Source organism: Diabrotica virgifera, chromosome 6, assembly GCF_917563875.1.
Source record: "Diabrotica virgifera virgifera chromosome 6, PGI_DIABVI_V3a".
Taxonomy (NCBI): domain Eukaryota; kingdom Metazoa; phylum Arthropoda; class Insecta; order Coleoptera; family Chrysomelidae; genus Diabrotica; species Diabrotica virgifera.
Window position 1 is genome coordinate 59,948,350 of NC_065448.1, and position 23,396 is coordinate 59,971,745.

Sequence of the window (23,396 nt, forward strand, 5' to 3'; positions counted from 1 at the left end):
GGATTTGGTGGATAAGAAAGCCAGAGGATATTAAAATCATTATCCAATATCGTCGAAAATCAAATGGCTGTTTAGGAATATTTAGACACAAGATAATTGGATCATTTTTACATGACGAAAAAGTCAATTCAGAAAAGTTTTTTGACTTGCTTCAAGAAGAGATTTTACCGAGACTTACAGGAGTAACTCTAAATGAAAAAGAAGTTTGGTTTACATGGAAGGGTGCCCTGTGCATAATAGGGGAGATGATGAGAAATTAGTTAAAAACAGTTTTATTAATTGTTTGTTTTGGAAAACAGTTTTATTAATTATTGGACATCACTGTATCACAATAATTAGTATTTGAATTATTGAATTTATTCCAAATTACAGACATAACTTTGTTATATTTTATTATCTTGTAAATGATAGAGAATAAAAATTCGAATTTTGCAGTTAACTTTTCACACCCTATCAAAATAGCTATCAAAATGACAGTGTTAAGAAAATCAACGATGACGTCATATCTCTAAATTGGGAAAACCTGTATACATTATTATTCTATGTATATGTATACAGTCAGCGCCAACGTACTAGACACATAGGAATATTGAGCCATTACAGTCCTGGAACCTTCACTTGTTGAAATGAACCTTCACTTGTTTAGAACATCAGATTAATATGACATGGATGAAAATCACATCTGAGAATGGACCGGATTAGCCCATAAGCATAGCAATTAGGTACCTCCCCATGTGTCTAGTACGGTGACTCTTACTGTATGCCATGTATGACAAACGGGTCTGAGCATTTAAAAAAAAAATGATTAGTATTTGAGATATTGAGTTTATTCCAAATTACAGACTCACTCTGTATAGTAAAAATTTATTATTCTGTATCTGTGTAAATAAATTTTAGAGAAAAATTAATATACTGCTAAAACTTCATAAATATCATAATTACATATCTACTTTTACGACTTCACAATATACAAAAATATCCAAAAAAAAATGTTTTCCACCTACCTCTACCGAAAGTATACTTTTCCGGACCTAATTTTAAGAAGCAAAGTTGTACTTTTCCTCCTTAGGGAGGAAAAGTAAAAGTGACGTAATGGTATTTCATTTATAAAATATAACTTATTGACGTCCTGTACAATATCTATTTTCTATTACCTAAGTATCTATACATTTTAACGTTTATTTATAAAACACCCTGTATTTTTCAGAATGGTATAAACAGTAAATTGTTATTTTGATTTAACAATGTTTAAATTAATAATTTGACTTATACTTGACAGTTGACAGTTATATTTTACCTACTTGTTAGTTTTAGTTCTAATTTTTTTTGGTTAGTTACATAAATAAATTAAGTAAAAATGAAAATATGACTTGTTATTTATTTGAGGAAAGTAGAAAAACCATATGTATAACATGGGAGTAAAGTGCCTTTTCCTCCCTTGAATGACTACTGCCCTCCGCTACGCGCCGGGCAGTAAACTTCATTCTCAGGAGGAAAAGTAGCACTTTCCTCCCTTGTTATATAAATGGGTATTTTCTGAATTACCTGATCTACACTCTGGACCAAAATTAACCGGCCACCTTAAAAATGGGTTATTTTTGATGTCTTATATCTCCTAAACCTGTTGTCCGATTTAAGTGATTTTTTTAATATGTTATAGCCTTATTCCTTGACAATACCCTTATAATAATATTGTTGCTAAAGAGGTAAATTTTCATTGTATACCGGGTGTACGAATCAAACTGTGTTTTTTCTTAAAGTTTGCATCACCCTGTGGAATATTCTAGCACTTGTAGAATACTGAAATTAAAACCTAACTATAGCCTCATGCTTTCTTAACATTTTGTTCTTTGATTAATTCGCTTATGTTGGACAATAAAAAAGTTAGGTGCTTCAACAACCAGACATGTTGTTTATCAATACAGGGTGTTTTTAAAAAATTTTGGCAAAGTTTAAGGGATAATTCTGCATGAAAAAATAATGACAGTTTGCTTTATAAACTTATGTCCGCAAATTCTTCGTTTCCGAGATAGGGGGTGTTGAAATTTTTCTGACAAACTGATGATTTATTTATTACTTTAAAACCGGTTAAGACATGCACATAAAATTTAGTGAGTTTTAATACGTAGCTATTGCACATTTTTTGGCATAAAATTAAGCATTTCATATTCACCATTGGCGCGCATACGGGTAATATGATGGCTCATATTACCCGTATGCGCGCCAATGGTGAATATTAAATTCTTTATTGTATGTCAAAAAATATGCAATAACTACGTCATAAAACCCACCAAATTGCATTTGCATATCTCAACCGGTTTTAAAGCAATAAATAAATCGTCAGTTTGTCAGAAAAATTTAAATACCCCCTATTTTGGAGACTAAGCATTTGCGGACCTAAGTTTATAAAGCAAACTGTCATTATTTTTTTATGTAAAATTACCCCTTAAACTTTGCCAAATTTTTTTAAAAACACCCTGTATTGATAAAAATCTTTTTTATTATACAACATAAGCGAATCAATCAAACAAAAAAATGTTGAGAAAGCATGAGACTATAGTTAGGTTTTAATTTCAGTATTCTACAAATCCTAGAATATTCCACAGGGTGATGCAAACTTTATGAAAAAACACAGTTTATTCGTACACCCGGTATACAATGAAAATTTACCTGTTTAGCAACAATATTATTATAACGATATTGTTAAGGAATAAGGCTATAACATATTTAAAAAATAACTTAAATCGGCCAACCTGTTTCGGAAATATAAGACATCAAAAATAACCCATTTTTTAGGTGGCCGGTTAATTTTGGTCCAGAGTGTAGATCTAGTTTTAAAATTTATATTTCTTTTTTCAATTTTACCATTAAACATGTTACAATATCCATACAGGCGGAAAAATTTAAGATTACCCATGAACGATCACATCAATCACTTATTTTGTATTTGCTATATTTTTCTATTAATAACAAGCGTTTGTTATAAAAAAGACAGCAAATACAAAATAAGTGATTTATTTGAGGGTTCATGGGTAGGGAGCGGATTTATATGCGAGCAATTTTGATCAAATAAGCGCATATATATGCAGTAAAAAATTACGAAATATGCGCAAGATATGCACAATAATTTCAAAAAATGCGTATTGTGAGAAACCACATATTTATCTAAAATAAAATAAATGTATCGATTCTCCACTATCTTCTTGATTTTTTTTTATGGTTCGTTGTAAAGGGATACGTAATTTTTTCTCAATGTACTTTCATCGGGAACACTTTTCTTGGAATATATTTCCAAAAAACTTTTAAACATAGGATTTTCCAATTTTTTCAAAGATATGTTTGCACAAATCATCACCTCGGATAAATGCGAATTAAATTTATTTTGCTCATTGGATGATGTCATCAACGATTGTCTACTGTCAAAGTATAACTGATCAATGATCAACTTTCGACTCGATCATCTTCTTGCATTTTGACTTATGTAGTTCTGTCCCGACGTCCTTTGTAACCGAAAATTTTCGGTAAGATTTACGATATATTTACGACACTAACACATACTTTTTCAAACTGTTTAAACTTAAAATGTTGAGGAAGCAGCCAAATATTATTTATTAACCTTCGGGTGACCAAACGGGGGAAATTGTGACTCCAGCGTATGTTTTTCTTTAATAAATTCAAAAGTATTTTCAATGTTTAACTCATTATTTTTTTATTTGACCTTAATATCATTCTAGATATCCTCATATTTTGAAATAAAAAAAATTCCCAATATTTTACGAATATAAAATATATTCTGAAGTTGATGTTTTATAAAATACCGTCTATTATGTGTAATTCCAAGTAGTTTTACGCTAATGACGTCGACTTTGCAAAGTAACAAGACACTTACTCAACATACACACTACACATGACAGTAATACTTATGTTGTGACTGGCTGAATTACATAAAGTCCATGCCATAAAAAAAACTTCATTTTTTTGTTAATTGTCATTTTTGACATTTTTGACCTGGGGTCATTTTTCCCCCTCTTGGTCATCCGTGTAACAAAAAAAGGTTGGTCATCGGAAGGTTAAAGGAAAAAGACGAAGAAAGCAATCTTAAACTCACCATTTTCCTACATCTTTTGCAGAATACTGTTCCATTGGTTTAAGAACGCTGGGGATAGGTTCTGATCCGGGAATAAACCAAGCTAGAATTTTTCGGCATATTGCACTATTCACAAACAGAAGTAAATTTACACAAAAATTCGCGTTGAAATACTAAAGATGACTAATTTTACTGATTTACGGGATCTGATTTAAATCAAATTTAAATTTCCGTTAGCGAATCGTAAAACGATGTTTAGACGTGTAAATAATCTCTTAACAATATAGTCTAAGAGCTAGTGAACCCTCCGACTAACGGTCGTCCTGTAAGGCTAGAAATTTGTATAGTGATAATTCATAGCACACCAAGGCTAAAAACCATGACCTGGCAGGCCTAAGTGGTGCACGTGTATCTACCAGGTGAATCGAAAAGTGCAAATTTAGGGGGTAAAATAAACTTTCTCCTGTAAGGTTTAAATTTAAGTATGTGTTTGAGTAAGTCATTCAGAAGAAATGTGTACAATGACAGGCGATTCTGAAGAGCATAAGACCTTGCCAGGCGAGGGGAAAGATTAGGGGTTTTTCCTAAAATTATTCTTTTTGCATCGAAATTTTTTTTTTTAGATTTTATGAATCATTCCAAACAGAAAACGTCTTTAGTAATTTTTCTCTTAAGTTAATAGTTTTTGTTATATAAGCGATTGAAAATTTTGAAAATTGCGAAATCGGCCATTTTTAACCATAAATCGGACATTTATCTACAAATTTCAATGTTGCCAAGATACGTAGATATTCTTTAAACATTGATTAATGAAATCCCGAAGAGTTTTTTGCAATCAAATATCGAAAACCCCTTTGTTTTTTTAATTGCTAATCAAGCAGGTGCGACACTGTAGTATAAGTGAGGACGTTTGAGTTTGCATAAATTCATTATCTCAAGAATGGGCAAATTTCAAGAGAAATCCTCAGACAGGTCGATTTTTATTTTTAAATTAGGACTTTTTGGCATGTATATAATACTAGTGACGTCATCCATCTGAGCGTGATCACGTAATCGATGATTTTTTTAAATGAGAGTAGGGGTTGTGTGATAGCTCATTTGAAAGGTTATTGAATTTTCTATTCACTAATATAAACATTAACATAATTATTTGTACAGGGTGTACAAATTTTTTTTTTATTAAATTAACTTGGATCAAATTTGACAAATAGAAGAAAAAATTTTTTGTACACCCTGTATAAATAATTATGTTAATGTTTATATTACTGAATAGATAATTAAATAACCTTTCAAATGAGCTATCACACAACCCCTACTCTTATTTAAAAGAATCATCGATTACGTCATCACGCCCAGATGGATGACGTCACTAGTATTATATATATGCCAAAAAGTCCTAATTTAAAAATAAAACTCGGCCTGTCTGAGGATTTCTCTTGAAATTTGCCCATTCTCGAGATAATGAATTTATGCAAACTCAAACGTCCTCACTTATTCTACAGTGTCGCACACGCTTGGTTAGCAATTAAAAAAACAAAGGGGTTTTCGATATTTTATTGCAAAAAACTCTTCGGGATTTCATCAATCAATGTTTAAAGAATATCTACGTACCTTGGAAACATTGAAATTTTTAGATAAATGTCCGATTTAGGGTTAAAAATGACCGATTTCTCAATTTTCAAAATTTTCAATCGCTCATATAGCAAAAACTATTAACTTAAGAGAAAAATCACTAAAGACGTTTTCTATTTGAAATGATTCAAAAAACCTAAAAAAAATTTGTTCGATGCAAAAAGAATAATTTTAGGAAAAACCCCAAATCTTTCCCCTCGCCTGGCAAGGTCTTATGCTCTTCAGAATCGCCTGTCATTGTACACATTTCTTCTAAATGACTTACTCAAACACATTCTTAAATTTAAACCTTACAGGAGAAAGTTTATTTTACCCCCTAAATTTGCACTTTTCGATTCACCTGGTAGATACACGTGCACCGCTGAGGCCTGCCAGGTCATGGTTTTTAGCCTTGGTGTGCTATGAATTATCACTAGACAAATTTCTAGCCTTACAGGACGACCGTTAGTCGGAGGGTTCACTAGCTCTTAGACTAATAGGGTATTTAACATCCTACAATCATTTCATGACGGCGTACTATAAGCACTTTGTGGGTAAAGATCGGGTGTTTTCTAAAAAAACGAAAAAGTAGTGATTGATTTTAGGTAGTTTTCGAAAAGGTATGACATCATAATATGTGCGGGGGAATATTTTGTGACGAATTCAAAAAGTTTAGAATTTTTTCGTTTGGACAAAAATGTTTTTAAATAGACACATAATACATATGCACATTTCTTTAAAAATATGCAAAATTTGGTAAAGTTCTCAAATATGCGAAATATGCAAGCAATATGCATTTAGCATAAAATCCGTTCCCTATTCATGGGTAATCTTTCATTTTTCCGACTGTGCCTATGTTGAATCCAAAAAAATCTGCAGGATACGATTTAATTAGTGCTAACATTTTGAAAAAACTTTTGGACAGGGACGGAGGTATTTGATAAGGACGGGATACTTTACCTTTTGAGGAAGATGGGTCTAGGAAAGTTGGTCGACAACACTTCGTCGACGGAAAATTAGTCGACAACATTTTTTGTTCGACAAACAGTTGGTCGAATGCACAATTCATCGAATGTACAATTCGTCGATGAACATTTGTTCGAATGGATTTTTCGTCGACAAACTGTTATTTATTTTTTTTAGGATAAAGGGATTAATGGTGACAAACGACGGATTACTGGTTTTTATTTTGTTAACTGGATTTTTTATTTTGTTATCTAAATTTATTTATTTTCTGCGGTTTTCTTATTTTTTTTCTAAAGCTTCAACTATTACTAATACTGTGTACACGTTTTAATTTGGCGAATGGATTTAGTGTCCGCAATCATATAAACCCAAATAAACAACAACACGTTTTAATAGATAGCAAAATTTATTATTCTATAATATCTGTGTCGATAAATTTTAGAAAAAAATTAATATAATTCTAAAACATCATAATAGGTGTGGATCCCGCGTATGAAAAAAAAGTTGATTAATGGCAAGCTAAAATTGCTTAAGGGTGTCTAGTCGGTGAAACTTTGATATATGGGAACACTGGAACAGGGGAAGTTTTAATTGTGAAACAGGTTAAAAATTTGGAACGGCCAGACCACGAAAGCGGCACATGTATTTTGTCCGACAGAACAGACTTAAACTCTCCGAACAGAGATTAAACTCTCATGCAAAAATCAGACTGCTATTTATAACCAAATGGGCGTTTTAATAAGTGGAACATGTAGAATATGTCAAATGACGGGAATTATGACAGGTGATAAATAGCAGTCTGATTTTTGCATGAGAGTTTAATCTCTGTTCGGAGAGTTTAAATCTATTCTGTCGGACAAAATAAATGTGCCGTTTTCGTGGACTGACCGTTCCAAAACAAATTTTCAGCTTGCTATTAATCAACTTTTTTTCATACGCGGGATCCAGACCTATAACTATAATAATTAAATATCTATTTTTACGACTTCGCAATATACAAAAATATCAAAAAATAGCTATTTGTATAACAAGGGAGGAAAGTGCTACTTTTCCTCCCGAGAATGAAGTTTACTGAGAGTGCAGTAATCATTCAAGGGAGGAAGAGGCACTTTACTCCCATGTTATACATATGATTTTTCTACTTTCCCCAAATAACAATTATTTTTATTTTTAAATAATCTATTTATGTAACTAACAAAATTTTTTACAGAACTAAAACTAACATGTAGGTACAGTAGAACTGTCAACTGTCAAATATAAGTGAAATTATTAATGTAAACATTGTTAAATCAAAATAACAATTTACTGTATTTTCCATTCTGCAAAATACAGGTTGTTTTATAAATAAACGTTAAAATATATAGATACTTACGTAAATAATAATTGAATATTTTATAGGGCGTCAATAAGCAATAAGTTATTTCATCAATTACATACCATGACGTCACTTTTACTTCATAGGGAGGAAAAGTACAACTTTTCTCCCTAAAATCAGGTCCGGAAAAGTATACTTTCGGTAGAGGTAGGTGGAAATAGCTATTTGTATAACAAGGGAGTAAAGTGCTGCTTTTCCTTCCGAGAATGAAGTTTACTGCCCGACGCGTAGCGGAGGGCAGTAATCATTCAAGGGAGGAAAAGGCACTTTACTCCTATGTTATACATATAGACGCTTGAAAGGTAAAACTGCTAATACGCCAATTACGAATTTTACAGGAGAACGGTTTAAAGTTTGAAATTTTATAAAAAAAAAATATAATTTTTGTTGTAAGCTTACTATCTTGACAAATCTTAAGAATATAAATGTTTTATAGTAGAATGCTTTCATGGTATAAATTTCTAAAGGAAATATTATCTAGTTTTAAAATTAATGGCGCATTATACAAAGTTATTCTTGAATGCAATCAGGAGAAATATATTATAAGCATAATGCGTTATATAACTAGATAACTGAAAACGGCTAATTTACCAAATATTAGTAATTTTATGAGAAGGTGAAATGTTTTATAATATATTTATCTTATGCGTGCCAAGCTATTAGAAGTGTCTTTTGGGAAAATTACAAGACTATAAGTTATTCTCGGTTTAAATTCTAATATTATTTTATTATATTTATTGCATAATTATTAGATAATCTAGACATTTTACATTAAAAAAAATAAATAGTTCAAGTTACTGGAAAATATTACTAAAGAAATAAAAATCTTCCCTTGTAGATGGTATATCTTCTTCTTCTTCACGTGCCATATCAGAATTATCCGACGTTGGCGATCACCATTGTGAAGGCTTCTCGGTCTTCTGCAATATGGAATAGTTCTCCTGCATTTGATATCCGAGTCCATTCACGAATGTTTTTTAACCAAGAAACTTGTTTTCTTCCTACACCTCTACGGCCCTTTATTTTGCCTTTAAGGATAAATTGTAATATTTTTTATCGACTTCCGCTCACTATACATATGTCCCAGATAAGGCATTTTTCGATGTTTAACAGTCTTTAGCAGTTCTCTATCTTTGTTGACCTTCCTTAGTACTTCTTTATTAGTTTTCCTTGCTCTCCAAGGTATCTTCAGCATTCGTCTATGAATCCACATTTCCAATGTTTCAATTTTGTTCATAGTCGATACTTTTAGCGTCCACACTTCTGCACTATACAAAAGTACGGACCAAACATAGCACTTAACCATTCTTTGTCATAGTTCTAAACTGAGATGATTATTGCAAAGAAATGACTTCCTTTTCATAAAAGTAGTTTTCGTCATTGCTATTCTACGTTTATGTCGTTTATGCTATTGTACGTTCTATGTCTGTGTGTGTGTGTGTGTGTGGTTGAAAAAAAAATGACTGCGGATTATTGGATCCATTCGCCTAACCGATTTTTATATTTTGAGCTCATGAATTGCTACACTTTATAATTTCTTTTTCATTTTTTTTTATTGTGGTTAACAAAAGTGTTTGGTTTTCTATATTATATTTTTTCTTATGTATATATTTTTTCTTAATCAATTGGCGCCAAAAGTATCCACAATTCAACCTTGCGGATGGAAAACTTCTACCTATTGATATAATTAAATTTTTTTTAATTCTATTTTTTTATCCTTTTTTTTTTCAATTACTTTTTTTTTATTTTTTGTATTTTTTTTATTTTTTTTTAAATTTTTTTTCCTATTTTTTTTTTCTTTTTTTTATTCTATTTTTTATTATTTTTTTTCCAAATATATACATATAATTTACAATTTTAAACCTATATTACAAATGTGTTTATACAGTGTTTTATATACTTTTACATCTTTAGATATAAGTAATTGGGCAAGATTGTATGGATTTATAATATATTTTAATTTATTCAATTCATAATTTAAAAGTTGTACCTTATCCTGTATGGTGTTACAATTTAAGATCATATGTTCCGTTGTTCCTATTTCACCGCAATCACATAAGGGATCTTGCCTTAATTTAATTTTAAAAAGATGTGATGGAACCAAAGTGTGATTAAATCTTAATCTACAAATCGTTTTGACGAATGCTTTTTCGAAAATGCCCTCTTTGAACCAAGTAGAAGAAGGAATAGAACTTTGTAAGTTTTTATAAAATTTTCCCTTGTGACTTTCACTATACCAATTTTCCCATTCCTGCTTCACTTGGTTTTTTGAAAATATATTTAAATCTGATGGGGTACATTTATAATTACTAATGTAATTTACATTTAGGGCCCCTTTTGCTAAGTTGTCGACTATTTCATTATGTTTCAAACCGCAGTGCGCTTTAATCCATGCTAGTTTTATGCTTTTTCCACTGTTCGTTAATTCCATAGTTTTTTTGGCTATATTTAGTTCAATATAATTTAAATTGGTTTTATTGTGGAGTTTATTTAATTTTCTAGGGCGCTTCTGCTGTCAGAAAAAATAATGAAATTTTCTTGATGGCAGTTAGTTTCTATATATAATAATGCCTCAAAAATAGCTGTCAATTCTGCGGAGTATATTGAGAAATGTTCATTTAATCTTTTTGTTACTTTATATTCGATATTTGGATCCCAAACTGCACACGCTACTCTATTATCTTTTTTTGAGGCATCAGTATATAACTGATAACTGTTAAGTACTTGATCATTAACATCTGATACAAATAATTGGTTTCGAATGAGTTGAGGAAATTGAGAATAATCCCTAAAAAAATTGGTTCAATGTTAATAATATCTTTTGAACTTAGTTCAAAATATGGTAATATATCGGTAGTATGTACTAATTCTTTAATACTCAAATATTGGTTGTAAGCTTCTACTATTAATAAAGATTTTTTACTTTTCCAATATGTACTGGTAAGATCTGATATAAAAATTTGATGAATTTTTTTTATTAAATTACTGTTTCTAGAAACAATTTTCCATAGAAATTTTTCGGTTAAGTATTTTCTTCTTAATTCCAGAGGTGGTTCGCAGCATTCAATCATTAAATTAGAATTTGGTGTACTCATCATGGCTCCAATGCATTTTTTTAAACTTTTAGTTACTATACAGTCGAGTTTGTGAAGGTGGCATTTCGCAGCTTGTGAATAGAATATAGAACCGTAGTCTAATATGGATCTAATGTATGATTTATATAACAGAAGAGCAATGTTAGGGTCTGCTCCCCAGTTACAACCATTTACTGCTCTTAATACGTTTACGCCCTTTTCTGTTTTTGTTACTATGTGTTCTATATGTTCTTTCCATAGCAACTTCGTATCTAAAATAATTCCAAGATGTTTAATCGATGGTTGAACTTGAAAAGTAATATCTTTGATTGTTACTGAATTCGGTATCTGCCGTTTTCTGGAGAAAATAACTAGCCTTGTCTTTTGACTAGAAATATTTAAACCTACGTAATTGCACCAGCTTTTTAATTCACTATACGCTTTCTCTACCATATTGCTTCCGAAGGGGATTTCGCATTCGTCTTTGTAAATTATGATATCATCTGCGTATTCTAATATTTTGACATAATTTTGAACTTTGCTTTCGATTTCGGCTGTGTATATCAAATATAGTGTGGGACTTAAAATACTGCCTTGTGGAATACCGATGTTAACTTTTCTTTCACCTATTATTTTATTTCCTATTCTTAATGAAATTGTTCTGTTACTGTATAATTTTATAATTCGTTTAGCAAAATCAATATTAAGACCGATATTTTTCATCTGATTAAATAAAATTTTTAGGTTTACATTGTCATAGGCACTTTCTATGTCTAAAAAGAGGCCAACTACTGATTTAGAATTTGAAAAGGAGGTGTTGATATCTGTTACTAAGTGTCCTATATTTTCCATTGTGGAGTGTCCCCTGCGAAATCCAAACTAATACTGTGGGAGCTTCTTATTAATTTCTAACCAAGATTCTAATCTTCTTTTTATCATGCGTTCCAAAGTTTTTAAAACACATGATGCAAGTGAGATTCCTCTGTATGAATCTGATAAATGGGGTTCTTTATTTGGTTTCTGGATTGGAACCACTTCGTACCTCTTCCAACTGCTTGGGTAATCTTGAGTTTCCCAAATTGAGTTAAGGATATCTAGCAAAATGTATTTACATTTTTTGGGCAAGTTAGACAGCATATTATAGTATATACCATCTAACCCGGGAGCAGAATTTTTACGGGAACTTAGATTATCCTCCAATTCCATTATGGTGAATTGCTTTAACAAAGTGTCTTCTTTGTGATTTTTTTGTCTCTCATCGTTTAATCTCCATATATGTTCTAAATCCTCCTCAGCCCAAGCTGGCGCTATTCTATCTAGGAAGACTTCGTTCCAGTCGCCTTCAGTTATCTTGCTAACAGGTTCTTTATAGGTATTTTTCAACTTTTTAAGATAACTCCATATTAAGGTTATCGGAGTGTTTCTATTCAGTTTTTTAGCACAAAAATCTTTAAACGAAGCTCTTTTAAAAAGACTAAGTTTTCACTCTAATGGCATATAAAACAACATAATGCTATTCTACATCCCACCAGAATGAAAACAATGGGAACCTTCTCTGGTTACACCTCCGAGGCTTCTACAATTTGCAAGCCATACGGATGCTGAGACTAAGGAAGATGAGGGAATTCTACAATTTACAATTCACGTCCCATCTGCTCAGCGCGGTAAAGTTCCAACGAGAATGGTTCCCTTCATACTCCACACAGAGTAAATGTAAATCAAAAATGAATAACCATTTTCAATTTCGTTGCAAAACGAAAATACAGCCGAACCATATTCTAATCCAATCAGAGAGTGCTGCAAGCACCTCTACCGGTTTCGAAACTTATTAGTCTCTCATCAGGAGGCACATATGCTGCTCTACCTGATCCAACCAAAACAAACCCCAGCGTGCAGTCCCGGATTGCAACGAACGAAATGGCATAGATGCCCTAGCGGCAACTGCTACCAAAAAGACTAAGTTTTCACTCTAATGGCATATAAATCAACATAATGCTATTCTACATCCCACCAGAATGAAAACAATGGGAACCTTCTCTGGTTACACCTCCGAGGCTTCTACAATTTGCAAGCCATACGGATGCTGAGACTAAGGAAGATGAGGGAATTCTACAATTTACAATTCACGTCCCATCTGCTCAGCGCGGTAAAGTTCCAACGAGAATGGTTCCCTTCATACTCCACACAGAGTAAATGTAAATCAAAAATGAATAACCATTTTCAATTTCGTTGCAAAACGAAAATACAGCCGAACCATATTCTAGTCCAATCAGAGAGTGCTGCAAGCACCTCTACCGGTTTCGAAACTTATTAGTCTCTCATCAGGAGGCACATATGCTGCTCTCCCTGATCCAACCAAAACAAACCCCAGCGTGCAGTCCCGGATTGCAACGAACGAAATGGCATAGATGCCCTAGCGGCAACTGCTACCAAAAAGACTAAGTTTTCACTCTAATGGCATATAAAACAACATAATGCTATTCTACATCCCACCAGAATGAAAACAATGGGAACCTTCTCTGGTTACACCTCCGAGGCTTCTACAATTTGCAAGCCATACGGATGCTGAGACTAAGGAAGATGAGGGAATTCTACAATTTACAATTCACGTCCCATCTGCTCAGCGAAGAATAGCATTATGTTGTTTTATATGCCATTAGAGTGAAAACTTAGTCTTTTTGGTAGCAGTTGCCGCTAGGGCATCTATGCCATTTCGTTCGTTGCAATCCGGGACTGCACGCTGGGGTTTGTTTTGGTTGGATCAGGGAGAGCAGCATATGTGCCTCCTGATGAGAGACTAATAAGTTTCGAAACCGGTAGAGGTGTTTGCAGCACTCTCTGATTGGACTAGAATATGGTTCGGCTGTATTTTCGTTTTGCAACGAAATTGAAAATGGATATTCATTTTTGATTTACATTTACTCTGTGTGGAGTATGAAGGGAACCATTCTCGTTGGAACTTTACCGCGCTGAGCAGATGGGACGTGAATTGTAAATTGTAGAATTCCCTCATCTTCCTTAGTCTCAGCATCCGTATGGCTTGCAAATTGTAGAAGCCTCGGAGGTGTAACCAGAGAAGGTTCCCATTGTTTTCATTCTGGTGGGATGTAGAATAGCATTATGTTGTTTTATATGCCATTAGAGTGAAAACTTAGTCTTTTTGGTAGCAGTTGCCGCTAGGGCATCTATGCCATTTCGTTCGTTGCAATCCGGGACTGCACGCTGGGGTTTGTTTTGGTTGGATCAGGGAGAGCAGCATATGTGCCTCCTGATGAGAGACTAATAAGTTTCGAAACCGGTAGAGGTGCTTGCAGCACTCTCTGATGGGACTAGAATATGGTTCGGCTGTATTTTCGTTTTGCAACGAAATTGAAAATGGTTATTCATTTTTGATTTACATTTACTCTGTGTGGAGTATGAAGGGAACCATTCTCGTTGGAACTTTACCGCGCTGAGCAGATGGGACGTGAATTGTAAATTGTAGAATTCCCTCATCTTCCTTAGTCTCAGCATCCGTATGGCTTGCAAATTGTAGAAGCCTCGGAGGTGTAACCAGAGAAGGTTCCCATTGTTTTCATTCTGGTGGGATGTAGAATAGCATTATGTTGTTTTATATGCCATTAGAGTGAAAACTTAGTCTTTTTGGTAGCAGTTGCCGCTAGGGCATCTATGCCATTTCGTTCGTTGCAATCCGGGACTGCACGCTGGGGTTTGTTTTGGTTGGATCAGGGAGAGCAGCATATGTGCCTCCTGATGAGAGACTAATAAGTTTCGAAACCGGTAGAGGTGCTTGCAGCACTCTCTGATTGGACTAGAATATGGTTCGGCTGTATTTTCGTTTTGCAACGAAATTGAAAATGGTTATTCATTTTTGAAGATCTTTTACTTTGTTTTATAATTTTTTTTGTCTGTGCTTCTATCTTACTTAATTCTATAAAATTTGTTATGTTTGTATTTCTTTTTAAACGTAAAAGAGCTTCGTTTCTCAAGTTAATCATATGTGTACACTCTTGGTTCCACCAATGTCTATTAAATTTAGCGTTGGTTATTGTTTTCTTTAATGGTATAGCGAAATCCGCTGCATTAAGTATATATTCAATAAATTGATCATAAGAAATTTTATCATTTTTTATTGTGTTTTTTTCTACTATATGAGAAAACAACATCCAATCTGCTTTATTAAAATTATATTTTTGACTATTTGTTACATTTTTATCTACACTTATGTTATTAAATATATCAATTATAATAGGTAAATGGTCAGACCCTAAAGAGACTTGTTCAACTCTCCAATTACAAAGTGTAGCAATTCCATTAGAGCAAAGTGTTATATCTACTGCTGATTTATGAACTTGCTGTGGAGTAGAAATCAAAGTTTCCTCTCCAGTATTAAGAATTACTAAATTGGTATTTTCTATTGCCGCGAGTAAATTATTACCAGCTACGTCAGTCCTTCCGCAACCCCACACACTATGGTGGCAATTAAAATCACCTGCCACAATAAAAGGTTTTTCTAGACTTTCAAAAAATTTAGTCCAGTCCCTCTCACCTATTTTTAAATTTGGTTTAGCATATATAGAATATATATTAATTTGAGTATTTTTATCTAATAATATTTTAATAGACACACACATTAAGTCATTTATTCTGAAAAAAGCTTTTGTTTTACTGAATGCATATGATTTTTTTAGTAATATGGCAGAGCCAGCAAATCCATCCTCTCTATCATGTCTGAAAATATTAAAATTACTAATAGAAAATTTATATTCTTTTTTTAACCAAGTTTCGCATAAAATAGCTAAGGAAATATTTTTGTCTAACAGAAATTTTTCTATGCTTCCCTTATTATGAACTATATATCTAGTATTATATTGTAAAACTAAGAAAACTGCGATATAAGACTCTGGTTTACATCTATTTTAAGTGACTCTAACAATTTTTGATCTGGTGAAACTTGAAAGTATTTTTGTAAAATATTCTTAATCATGTGTAACATGAAGTCCTTCATTTCTTGATTTATATTTTGTGTCTCTTCGGCCTGGCATCTATAATTTGGTATGCTTGTATATTGTTCAAATTCCACTGAAGCTGATGACCTTGGAATTTCAATAATTTTTTTATGTTCTTCTGAATAACCTGATCTATTGTTATTTTTTTCAATACGCCTTTTTTTATTTATGACCGCTGTATAATAAGGACTGTCTCGTTTATTTTTGGCTACGGTTGCGTAGCTGTTTTCGTATTTATCTTTAGCTTCTGTGTATGAAATGTTTTCAGTTACCATCATTTTCTTAACCGATTTTTGTTTTGAAAATTCATTACAGTTTTTTCTATCCTTTGCTGCATGATTTCCACCACATAAAACACATTTTGGTTCCTCCTTTTGGTCACACTCATCGGCTTCATGTTCACCCCCACAAAATACGCATCTCACCCTTCCTCTACACTGGCCAGCAACGTGGTTGTACCGTAGGCATTTATTGCATTGAACGACCCTTGGAATATAGATTTCTACATCATAAATAAGTTTTTCTATAATTACTTGTGATGGGATCATTTGTCCTTTAAATGTAACAATAATTGTCGGTGTAATGATTTCTTGTTCACCATTTTTTCTTTTCATTCGTTTTACATATAAAACTTCAAAATTATTTCCAAATTTAGGTTTAATGAGCCGGCCTAATTCCGATTCTGATAATTCAATATCAACTTGTTTAATGACTCTTTTTTTGGGTAAAAAATGTGGGTACATACGCCTCGTATCCTTTTTCTTTAAACTTTTCTGACCTTATTAATAAATTAGCGCTACTGTAAGAATTTAATTCAACTTTGATTTTGTTAATACCTACCACATCCATTCTTAGAATATTATTTTTAATTTCTGGGACCGCTCCCATAATCACCCTCGCAGATCCAATACGGTGAAGCCTCCCGATGTGGCCGTGGTTATTCTGAACGAATACATAATATGGACCGGCATCCGCAGCAGAATAAAAATTTATTGGCCTTTCAGATATATTAGTATTAGGTGTACTTACCCCTATTTTGCTATTATTAGATTTGTTATTATTTTGTATTTCAACCTGATTATTTTCCTCTCTTTTTCTCTTGTTCCTGTTACCTTCCTCGTCCGTCATCATCATTTCCGTGTTGTTCTCTTCTACATCTTGTTTTCCTCTATCTGGTGGGACCGTTTTTTCACTTTTAGTCATATTCACAACACCAAATATCACACGTTTTTGTAACTAACCGTAACCAGTTCTCTCGAACACAAAATCCAACCGTATTGCTTGAATTATCGTACTCGACTGCGTTCTATGTCTGGATCTAGGTGATCCGTTATCACAGTTCCCAAATATGTAATTTTGTGAAATTTCTTAACTTGGACTCCGTTTAATTGAAGCTTTGCATCGGGATATGAGTCAGGACTAAACACTAAAAGTTTGGTTTTGTTTGAGTTTATTTTAATGCCTATTTCCTCTCCTACCTGGTGAATACGATCAAGCAGAGTTTGGAGACATTCAATATTATCTGACAGAATTACTGTATCGTCTGCATATCTAATCACATTAAGTAGTTCGTCGTTGATTTTTAGTCGATATGGCAGTCTCTCAAGTGCCTTTTGAAATAACTGGTCCGAGTAAATATTGAACAATGTCGGCGACAAAATGCACCCTTGTCTGACTCCTCGTTGTATGGAGATTTCATCGGTGTAGTTATCTCCATTTTTTACGATAGCAGTTTGATTCCAGTACAAATTTTTAAAGACACGAATATCCTTGTCATCTATTCCGATATTTTTTAGTATTTGCATTATTTTCCGTGATGTACTTTATCAAATGCCTTTTCGAAGTCCACGAAACATGCAAATACATCTTTTCTTTGGTCACGGCATTTTTGTAATAGGATGTTAAGCGCAAAAAGTGCCTCCCTGGTTCCCATAGCATTTCTAAAACCAAATTGGGTACCTTCGAGATCTTCTTCGCATTTGCGTCTAATTCTGTTGTGAAGTATCCTTAGGAAAATTTTAAGAGTGTGGCTCATTAGGCTAATTAATCGATATTATGAGCATTTTCTGGCATTGTGTTTTTTAGGTATTGCGACAAAGATGGATTTGAGCCAATCTGTGGGAATCATTCCGGTGTTATATATTGAATTAAAAAGTCTTACTACTACTTTTATGTTATTATGCTCTATTAGTATAGCAACTCAGTTGGTGTATCATCTGGACCACAAGCTTTTCTAATTTTAGCATTATTTATAGCGTGTTCTACCTCGCATTTCATAATTTCTGGGCCGTCAATACAGTTTTAGTGGAATTCGCCAATATTATTCCTGTCATCTTCAAACAACTCTGATATATTAGCTGCCATTCTTTTCTTATTTCGTGCTCATTTACAATAATTTTGTTATTATTGTCAACGAGTACAGAGGGAACTCATTTTTTAAATATATTACTTATTTCTTTTAGTTTCTTGTGCACAATAAATAAGTCGTGTTTAGATATCACATCCTCCATTTCGTCGCACCTTTCTCTCATAGATTTTTCTTTCGCTAATTAGATCTTCTTTTTTATTCTTCTCTGTAGGTGTCTATATTCTGCTTCATTAGATTTTATCAGTCGACGTTGTTCAATCAATTTCAAGATGTCGTTCGTCAAAAATTTATTTTTCTTGATTAAGTTTTTTCTATAATCATTGTTTGTGAAGATTTCGTTAACTTGGTTTTTAAATTCACTCCATAATTCTTCTGGATCTTCTAGTTGTTCTCCGATGTTTTTTATTCTATTGCTAAATTCTTTTTTAAATGTTTCATGTTTATATCGTCAAAGTTTAGTACATTGGTTTTTGGTTTTTGTGGCTGAATTCGTTTTAACCTTAGTTTAATATCTGCTACAAGTGGTTGATGATCAGATCCAATATCTGCCCCAGGAAATGTAGTGTCTTTTTTGACGGTATTTCGGAAACGCTCATTTGCAAGTGTATAGTGTATTTGATTTCTCGAAGACTCAGGGTTACTGCCATCATGAAATGGGGCTTTCCAAGTGTATAGTCGTAGCTTGGGTAGTTTGTACCAGGTGTTTCCAATGATCATATCGTTTTCTTTACAAATTTCATACAATCTCTGTCCTCGATCGTTAGGTTGTCCAAGACCGTAAGGTTGTACAGTCTGACCTCGTCAACCTTCCCCAATTTTTGCATTGAAGTCGTCTATAATATATAAAATTTCGTGTTTATTAAGTTTCTGTAATATGTCTTGGATTTGATCATACAACTTCTCGACTTCATCGTCATATTTTTTATCTTCAATCGGGGCATATATTTGAAGTATGTTAGTTTTAAATGGTTGAGTATTTATTTGGAGTATGTAATATTATTTTATCCGAGACTGGTACGAAATTGGTCACATATTAAATTTACTCACTTGGTATATAATTTCTTTAAAATTTTTTAAAATAGATCCAAGTTGGACTCAAAGTAGGTACATCACTAGTACAATACAAACAAACATTTTCGGACTAATCAGTCCATCATCAGGTTAAAGCTCCAGATCCAAAGTAGTTGAAACTAGCTACTGAGGTAGGTCGAATATAGTAGTTGAAACTCATGTAGTTTGAAGCCAAGATGAAGACTCCATTATGGTTTAAATACGATTTATTCTTGTAACATCGACTTATTGTCGCTCTCGATGTAGTCGAAATGGCTAATTTTTTTATATTGGAAAGGTCATTCGACCTACCTCAGTAGCCAGTTTCAACTACTTTGGATCTGGAGATTTAACCTTTGTATTTTGTTTGTATTGTACCAGTGATGTACCCACTTTGAATCGAACTTGGATCTATTTTTGAAAATTTTAAATAAATTATATACCATCTACAAGGGAAGATTTTTATTTTTTAGTAAATTTTATTATGGTATACAGCCAATGAGAGGGATTCATTCCTTTTTATAATACTAGAAAATACTTTATTTCTACGAAAAAAAAAACAAGTGAGGTTCATGACATAAACAATAAAAAACACATCAGCAATATTAAAGTTGAACTCAATCTCCTTCGTCAGTCTCTGGAAGGACATAATTTACACTATTACCTCTAGGGAGATTTGAATATTCATTATGATATTGCAAGTGTACATTCAAACAAAACTTTTACTAAAATAAAAAATTTCAGCGAAAACCGCATATTTCTATCTCGAGCCGTTTAAAAGTTATAGGCAGTAAAAATGGGGGGAAATATAAGTGGACACCTGGTATATCAATTACTATTTCACTACCTGTATCATAATGAACTTCATTATGATACAAATTTTCATTACGATACAGATTTGTAGCCAATAGAATCGCGATATGGCATTCGCGATGACGTGACCAATGGCGAGTCAAATACATACTTTGATGGCTTTGACAGTTCTCAATATTTAAGCAAACTGACAAATTACTTAATTTGTTTGCGTTACAAAATTAATAAATTTAAATATATATTTTGTTGTGAATGATCATAGAAAAAATCGTGTATACATCTTGCATTTAATTATCATTATGAAGCTCGTATTCTATACAAAACTGGCCGCTAGGCGGCTCGTTTCGTATCCCTCATACCTGCTTCATAATGACCATCATTAAATGCTCGTTCCATAATATGCTATTATGACACTCTCTAATTTTTGTGTTGTAAATCTTTCAATATTTTAAACTTTAAGTTTATTATGAGAATACTATGTGTATAAAAATTAAATGTTTTATTGTCAAAACTGAAATTCTCTTAAGCACCAACTTTTATCAGAAAGAAATATTTCTAAGATATTTATAATAAAACATATCTCATTTGCCGCGAACATTTTGGGTCACACTGTACATGTACCTACATATACTTACCATAAAATAGAGTTTCTGTAGGTGAAGTCAGAAATAAAAAAAGTTGTTATTTACTTATCAGACACAACTAATTTATATTTTTATGAGCGTTTTTCGCAAAATATTAATAAACCATGTCTTTACTTCTGTGTTGATGTTAGGTTTGAAATTTTGTTTGGAAATATGTAGTTCCTATCTTTGGAAAGACCGTCTTCGAAGTGGATAATGTAGCAAGCTTGATATTATTTTAAACAGATAAAATGTATAATACGCCACCTGGACCCGTAATTGATGTAAAATATTATATTGAGTATGGAGAATGATAAGGGTTTTATACCGATCGAAGACAATTGTTTGGAGGAGGAGCGGAGCGGAACGAACTCCTTTAGCCTTCCATGTTCCAATTTTATATTAAGTAAATACCATCTATTGTGTTGAATTGTATGTAAGAAACATTCCAATATTGAAAAAAATTGTTTGTTAAACCTGTGGCGACGTAAATTAGTGTATATTTTAAAACTTCTTTAGTTATAAGTTCAGAATGATGATTCCTGTTTTTGTTTAATTGTAATTAAAAATATGTTTTACTAATGTTTATTTATGATTTATTGATACAATAGTAACATAAAAATTACGAATACCTACATTATTTTATTTTTTAAAACAACTTAGTTTTTTTGTCAAATGTCATTTTTTACTGGGGGTCATTTTTTTTCTCCCGTTGGTCATCCGTGTAACAAAAAAGGTTGGTCATTGGAAGGTTAACTGAATAATTATATTCCTTATTATTATTACTATGGTTTTTTAATTGTTTCAGACGAAGAAAATCAATCCTACTATGTAGGGCTACAAAAATAATGAGTGCACCTCTATTTTTCAGGTAAGAGTGGACTCTAAACAAAGTACAGACTGACATTATTAAGAAATAATTAAAAGACTGAGATAATTACGATATTTTATTATAGCATTGAGTTTGTTACTTAGATTAAAAGTCAGTGATTTTATTGTTTCAAAAATCAATATATTTCGTCGTTTAATGTTAATTTTGTAAAATATGTCAATAAACTAAATAAATAACTTATTTTTATTTTTTTATATAACCCTTTTAGTATTTAAAATTATGTTAGACAGATATACATGAATCAATAATTAATATGAAAAAATCGTATATTTTAAATATCTAATATGAGAACCACGTATATATATATATATAGAACTTAAAAACGAATACCTCGTAGGTCAGGTAAAAAATTAGATAATAATAATAGATGTGCAAAATTTATGTGTAACTGTCGAAATGTGTCCAAATTAAAAATACGTAAAGATAGTTTTTTGTTTTTATGTTAAAATATGCAGTAAATCAGTTTTTTGCTTATCCTGCAACATTGTATTTTATTGAGATACTAGGTTTTCACACTAAGCCATCGATATGGAGCTACGGAATTCAATTTTGGAGGACAACATTTCACTCAAATATCGAAATCCCAAAAAGATTTCAGTCTAAAGTATTTAAGATAATCATGAACGCTCCACGGTACGTAACAAACCGCGATATTGCTCATGATCCTGAAGTATGACGAATGCATAAAAAATCACCCCAACGCATTGGCTCAACCTCTAATTAGACTCTTGTCCAGCGAAGATTAAGAAGGCATCTTCCATGTAGTGATGTTGAAAAAGTTACTATTCGTTACAAAGTACTCGTTACTTACGAATACCAAAAGTAACGGTTACTATACAGAGAGGCAAATCGTTACTTTGATTACTCTGATTTCTTCGTTACTTTGTACCAATCGTATCAGAGTTAGTAACGACTATTGCATCTTCTTTGATTACTTTGATTACTCTGATTACTTCGTTACTTCATACCAATCGTATTAGAGCGAGTAACGACTATTGTATCTACTTTGATTACTTTGATTACTCTAATTACTTCATAACAATCGTATCAGAGCGAGTAACGACTATTATATCCACTTTGATTACTTTGATTACTCTCATTACTTCGTACTAATCATAACAGAGCGAGTAACGACTATTGTATCTACTTTGATTACTCTGATTACTTCGTACTTTGTGAAGGTCGTTATTATATCGGAATACCTATACAAAATACCTACCTACTGAGAAATACGGTTCTCAATATGACTACCGGTACTAAAATGCAAAAGTAACAAAAGTAATCTTAGTAATCAAATTAATTTTATCCCTTAAACAGATCGGTGAAGGTAGTTGTTCTATCGGAATACCTTTACAAAGTAGCTACCTACTGAGAAATAGTATTCTCGATATGATTACCGGTGCTCAAATAAAAAAGTAACAAAAGTAATAATAGTAATCAAAGTAACGAATACTGTAAATAATTACTTTATACAAAAGTAACGATTTGTAACGAATACTCGAAAATAACTATAATCAACATCACTACT